This window comes from Eucyclogobius newberryi, unplaced genomic scaffold (genome assembly GCF_026437365.1).
Source record: "Eucyclogobius newberryi isolate DKJ021-1_F unplaced genomic scaffold, fEucNew1.0.hap1 SCAF_22, whole genome shotgun sequence".
Taxonomy (NCBI): domain Eukaryota; kingdom Metazoa; phylum Chordata; class Actinopteri; order Gobiiformes; family Gobiidae; genus Eucyclogobius; species Eucyclogobius newberryi.
Window position 1 is genome coordinate 20,117,194 of NW_027315857.1, and position 7,232 is coordinate 20,124,425.

At 37.6% G+C, this 7,232-nt stretch overlaps 1 long non-coding RNA gene across 1 annotated transcript; it reads left to right on the top strand.

Moving 5' to 3' along the window:
• The first annotated feature begins 1,467 nt into the window (after window positions 1-1,467).
• LOC140371998 (uncharacterized) lies at window positions 1,468-6,318 on the top strand. Its single transcript, XR_011928508.1, has 3 exons — window positions 1,468-1,601; window positions 5,035-5,133; window positions 5,209-6,318. It is a non-coding gene; the product is annotated as an uncharacterized lncRNA (long non-coding RNA).
• Window positions 6,319-7,232: the final 914 nt, after the last annotated feature.

Genomic DNA, 7,232 nt, shown 5'->3' on the forward strand with positions numbered 1-7,232 from the left:
TTCTTCCTCTAGTTCTTTTACTTTCATAACAAGCGAGCTCTGCGTACGTGAAGTAAAAGTACTTGTTCTGAGAGGAGGGGCTTTCCAGTGCCCCTAAAGCACACTGCGGAGCTTTCACAAACGCAGCAGTAATGACTCTGACTCTGCTGCTCGTGGCGTTTGCTGCAGGTAAGTCGTCTTTACAACTCACTTAAACTCTGATATTCACTGTTCTGTTCATGAAAATGTGATGTTACGTGTACATTTATACAGTCATATTTAGATATCCGGCCTGTCAAAGGTACTTCTAACCACATCCTGATTTGAGGAAACTGTGTCAGAGTTAAAGAGAGATGTAGCTGTAGATTGTATGTGAAATTGTTATATGTCATAAATTCAGACGGAGGACAGAAACTTTTAGAATTTGGCGTGAAATGTGCCGTTTTTGAAGGAAGTATTCATACTTATGATCCACCGTATAGTTACGCGCAGTCGACTGGCCCCACAAACCACATAAACTACACACACGGATCACAGTTTGACCATTTTGTTCATCGTGAACCGCTTTGCCCGGAATCCTCCTCAACATATCTATCCTTTATTTATATTGATATGTTTTTTTAATGTTCAGAAATACCTTAAAGGGCACGTATGACAGGTTTTTACGATTTTCAAATTTTGACTTAATTTGGTGTGTTTATAGGTTTTGTACATTATAAGTTATAGTTTGACACAAATTGAGCAGTATTTGTGGAAAATGACAGGAAGTGACATCACACTCATTCAAGTCAAAGTGTATGCATACATTACATTTTCAAAAAACAACAGCTTTTTTGACTGTCTAAACAGTAATTCAACAAAATAAAGTAATATATTTTTATTTGTGAAAAAATAATTTAAAAAGGTGACATAAGATGAGTTTGGCTCAGTGTTTGCTGGGTAATTTCCTTGTGTGATGTCATCAATTGCCAACAGGAAGTGAAATTGTTTAAACTTAAAAAATGTGCTATTCTGTGATAACGTTTTTATAATTTTTAACAAAATTCAAAATATCTTGACTGCATTTTAGTTCAACGAGTCGCCCAACTTGTCAGAGGCACTTCAAATCCTCCATCTCTCGCCTCTCCGCTGATCTGACCTGTCAAAACGGAGCTAATTCAAAGATGGAGCAGTAACCATAGAGACAACGTTCAGTGATGTAAAGCACTGTTGTCCTCACTATTGTTACTGTTTTGTATTTGTAATAAATAAAATAAAATAAATAGATTTTAAAAAATGGAAACATAAAACATAACAAAAATAAATAAATAAAATAATAGTACATTAAAATAAATATATATATATAAATAAATACATAAATAATAATAAATACATAAATAATTAAAAGAATATATAAAAAATAGAAACAAAATAAAATGAAATAAAAAATATATATAAATAAATAAAACACAGATAATTGTATTGTGCAGCTGCTTTGGTCTCGTCGTCCGGAAGAGCCCGAGTCCGACCTCTTCATCACAAGGACGACGAACAAGATGAAGAAGACAGCAGAATCCACTCGCTCCACATACCGGACGACATCTTCGCAATCGGACCTGTGGAAGGACCTGCCCACAATCGCGGTAAATTCTCGGATTGGACGTTATTTTGTCCGTGTTTGCGTGTTTCCTTCATCGTCTTTCACCCCGTGGGTTACGGTCAGGGTTCTTTATCGGCAAGTAACAAAAACTATACATAATAAAAATATATATAAAAAATAAACAATAATAAACAATAATAAAAAAGGGTTAAGAATAAATAAATAAATAAATCAATAAAAAACCTTTATTTATAGAGCCCTTTACAACCCTTAAAGTGACCAAAGTGCTTCACAATAAATAAAATTAGACAAAATAAAGTGTAATTACATTACAGAGTGTTAAAATAATCATAATAATTGAATAAATTAATGAATTAATAAATAGTGACCATATCGTGTATCGACTCGTGAGGGACCCCGCGATTCCCAGCCCCAGTTCCCACACCCTTTGTCTCGTTCTGGGTGGCCTCTCCACAGATATGACTCGCCCGGTGGAGTTAACGCCTTCAGATGCACAGACACAGGCGCTTCTGCTCTCGCTCTGCTCTAGGAGGATGTGTCTATCAGCTGATTCGCCACAAACACATTCAAGACCTGAAGTGAGACACGTTCAAAGTCAGTCCGGAAAACGGAACTTGTTTTTGAAGAAGTCGAGATGCAGTTCTTCCTCTTGATGCTGGTCGTCGGTGAGTGCGATAAACTACAACTGCAGAAATGACTTCAGAATTCGGAATAATCTTGCTTTGAGTTTAGATGTTTGTTTACTCTATTTAGTACGTTTGAATATCTTGATCTGTTACTTCTTTTAACGTGTCCGCACCGGCTTTTTTCTGTGTGCAGCTCATTGTTTTGGCAGTTTATGTCGACTCTAATCGAAAACTAAAGGGGCAGGAAGCTTTTCTCCATTCCAGATTTTCCCGATTGTTCTTGTTTAAAAAGTTCAAAGTTCAGAGCCAGATTTAGTTCACTGCAAAATTCTTCAAAAAGGCTTAAATTTAGAGGACCTTTAATTTAGTCTTTGTCAATGTAAAGTCCACTTAAAGCCCCAGTACGTAACTTTGTAGCCGAGAAACAGTGAGTAAAATTATGTTTGTTTGATAAAAAAAAACAAAATGAAAAAGTTTTATTGAACTGAAAATCTTGCCCTTGAGCTTTCATTTCCATAAACCCGACTCGTACTCGGTCTGGATCAGCCTCCTCCTCCTGCTCGTCGCCGTGGAAATGTGACCAATAAACCATGATTGTGTTTATTTCGATACAAATGGTGGACGAAAAAACATTTGTGACACATTTTGTATCATTTTGATCATGAAATGTATGATTTATGATTCGTATTTAGAACATTTGGAATTTGTCCGTCTTAATAATTATCGCGATATTATCGGTAATCGATTTTGGTCATGAAAATCGTGATACAAAATGTCAATATCGTCCCATGTCGATCTTTGAGCCGTAATATTCCAAAGTACGGCATTAACATCTCTATTTCTATTTCCATGTAACTTTCCACCTCCAGAAAGTAACATAGTGTGGCTTTAAAATACTTTTCTATTGGCAAGTAACAAATATAAATAAGAAAAAAATTAAAAAGATTAAAGATTTAATTTAGTTTTTCCAGCATTAGTTTCTGAAGATGTCCTAATTCAGACGGCAGACGATGTTGCAATCAAAGATGTAGTATGGGACTTTCCTGGTGGGTGTCCTGCTTGTGTCCGCGTGCCTCCTTATCTAGGTGACAGGTCAGATCTGTGGAGAGGCGACTTCAACGAGCGCGTGCCGAGCCTCAGAGTGTAACGTTTTACACAGACTCACGTCGCAGTTTTGCATCGTTCACTCAATCACATAATGTCTAAATGTGAGAAATATTGTATTTTTCTCACATTTTTTCATGTCGTGAGATATTGTGTGGACGGATTTTGTGCTGCTGTACTTTTATAAACTTTTATTAAATAATGTTTATATTATTGTGTTTTCTGTCTGTTGCCATCATTTCAATTTTTAAAAAACATTTTTTTTTAATCCATGTTGCAACACCTTTTCTTTTTGGCCGTGGCTGCAGAGCCGCGGCGCGGTCAAATGGCCCAGCAGTTTCAGGAACCGCGGCACTGCCATATAGCCTCATGGCTAACCCTAACCCTAACCTTAACCCTAACCCTAACCCTAACCCTAACCCTAACCCTAACCTTAACCCTTAACCCTTAACCCTTAACCCTAACCCTAACCTTAACCTTAACCCTAACCCTAACCCTAACCCTAACCCTAACCTTAACCCTAACCCTAACCCTAACCCTAACCCTAACCTTAACCCTTAACCCTTAACCCTAACCTTAACCTTAACCCTAACCCTAACCCTAACCCTAACCCTAACCTTAACCCTTAACCCTAACCCTAACCCTAACCCTAACCTTAACCCTTAACCCTTAACCCTAACCCTAACCCTAACCCTAACCCTAACCCTAACCCTAACCTTAACCCTTAACCCTTAACCCTAACCCTAACCCTAACCCTTAACCCTAACCTCAACCCTTAACCTTAACCCTTAACCCTTAACCTTAACCCTAACCTTAACCCTAACCTTAACCTTTACCCTAACCTTAACCCTAACCCTAACCCTTAACCCTAACCTTAACCTTAACCCTAACCTTAACAATAACCCTGACCTGACCCGAACCTTAACCCTAACCCTAACCTTAACCCTAACCCTTAACCCTAACCTTAACCTTAACCCTAACCCTAACCCTAACCCTAACCCTAACCCTAACCCTAACCCTAACCTTAACCTTAACCCTAACCTTAACCTTAACAATAACCCTGACCTTACCCGAACTTAACCCTAACCCTAACCTTAACCTTAACCTTAACCCTAACCTTAACCTTAACCTTAACCTTAACCCTTAACCCTTAACCCTAACCCTAACCCTTAACCCTAACCTTAACCCTAACCTTAACCTTAACCTTAACCCTAACCTTAACCTTAACCCTAACCCTTAACCCTAACCCTAACCCTAACCTTAACCTTAACCTTAACCTTAACCCTAACCTTAACCCTAACCCTAACCCTAACCCTAGGCTTAACTCTAACCTTAACCCTAACCTTAACAATAACCCTGACCTGACCCTAACCCTAACCTTAACCCGGCGCGGTCTAAAACGTTGCGGTCAAATAGCGCAGCAGTTTCAGGAGCCACGGCACAAAATAACATGGCAGGTTCGGCCGGGCGGCTCTGTAGACACTCCCTTTCTTTTTTATCTTTCTATGTTGACACCACCTTTTTAAAAAATCGTTTTAACGTTTGAATCGATTTTGACACACTTTTAAAAAATCTTTTTAATCCATGTTGACATAAGCAACACCTTTTTATTTTATATCTAATTAATGTTCAAGTATGTGTTCCTGTTCAAATAAATCAATAAAATAAAAGTAAGGCTGAAATGACAAAACTAAAGGTGCAGTTTGTTCTTTTTCTTTTGCACAGCTTCCTCCTTCAAATCTGCAGCGTCAGAATCCCCCTGGAACGATGCGGATGACAATGAATATGATGACGATTCTGGCAGCGGATTAGAAACGCACACAGGTAAAATACAAACACGTGCGCCGTCGTTTCATTCTTTTATCCTCTGCGCAAACACATTTTCTCTTTGATTGACAGAATCGACTCCGGCGGGGGATGATGTCACCGGCTCCAGCGGTCGACTCCACGCCGGCCTCGTCGGCGTCGCGACCGTCGCTCTCCTCGTGCTTTTGTGAGAAGGGCGTTCAAACTATCCGAGCAGCAGACTGGATCCTATCACCGTAGCAACCACGTATACAGATGTCTTTTTCAATTCAAGTGCTTTGATACGATTTGAAAAACGCTTTGAAATGATTTGTACCTGTTTCTCTTTGCCCCAGCCCGGCTTGAACTGATCGATGCGTAAGATAATATGTGCAGATATAATTAAATATAATCCATTTACTGTATTTTCCGGAGTATAAGTCGCCAAAAAATGCATAATAGAGAAGAAAAAAACATATGTAAGTTGCACTGGAGTATGAAATGCGGTTGCAAGTGTGAAAATAACAAATAATATCACATATAAGTCGCTCCGAAGTATAAGTATATAAGTATAAGTCGCACCCCGGCCAAATCTATGAAAAAAAGTGCAATTTATAATCCGGAAAATGCAGTATGACAAAAATGTACACACACTTTTCAAAAAGTCCATTTGAATCAATATTTTATCTTGAGACATTTTGAAGATGGATGTGTGATCACTATTCCAAAGTTATTGACAACTAAAGAGTTTCCAGTCATTGAATCTCCAAAATGGTCCCCAAAAATGGCAAAATTGAAAGTTTCTAAAATGATTACGGTACATTGTGTGATAAATATTTATGGTAGTTTTAGAATCCATCTGTTTGTGTCATTAAGAAGCCACAGAGACACTCATCTGACAATTTAAACAATCATTTAACAAAATAAAGGCGTTATCATGACCACTGTGTAATTTATATGGATTTAGGCCTTTGTTTACAGTATGGTTGCTAGGTAACAGTTGTGGACATGGTGAAACGAGCTTGTGTTTTCTCGCTTGAACCGTGTTAAATGTTCCTGTTGCTCTGTTTGATGCACTGAATAACATTGAATCCAAATGCTTGGTTTATTTTTTCATTATGAGGTAATCCACGAATGACTCCTCTGTGTTTTTAAAGAAAACATGACGCTTTTAAGGAATTATATGATTTGTCTTTTGTTCGTCGTCTAAAGCGGCGTCATAATAAAAATGGGTCGATTTATTTCCCTGCTCAAAACTGCAGAACCTGATTATTCATTCTATTTATTGACCTTTTTTTAACCAGTTAAAACCCATTGAGATTGAGATCACTTTTTCCAAGATAGAAAAGTCGTCACTGGACTCTTTACGGAAGCGCAACGTTACAAATCCAAGCGTAAAGTAAAGAGTTTAAGCTTTAAACTCAAACGTCAGGATTATCTCAAATTAAACACTCTCAAAATGACTTTTAACTTTAAACTTTGACCAGTCCAAGCCAAGCTAACTGTATTGGTGACGCAACAACCACTCGCTAGTTGGGATTCCGCTTTATTCTGCTTATTATATTTAGTATGTGACATTCAAAAGCAGAAACTGTTAAAAATACGTTTAAAAAAGGGCTCAAATAATGTTATGCAATGTAAATGTCTGTTATCAACGTTAGAAATACGACTTAATCTAACATTTTATGACTCGTATAACTCCTTAAAGTGAAAAAAAAAGCAAACGAAAAGCAGATAAACGACAGGAAAACTGCAGCTACGTCACATTTATCACTGAGACAGAAAAATGATGACCTTTTCCTGCTTAAATAACATGTCAAAATGTCCAAAATCACCGTGAGAAACTCCTCACAGTTTCTATTTTGCCGTAGGACGTTAATTTGAGCAAAACTGCAAAAAATAAACACATTTATTTCATCGGTTCTTATCGTTTTGTCAATGTCGAGGAGCATTTTTTAAATCAAGGTGAACGTCTGTGCGTAAAGTCTGTGCAGAATCACCCACACAGACATCAATCAGTCTAAATATGGATAAATTAAAGTCGATTTCGCGTAATACATCTCCTTAAAAACCCATCACACGACATATATTTTATCATTTTATCATTTTCAATACGGCGTCCGGGGAAATTTAATTAT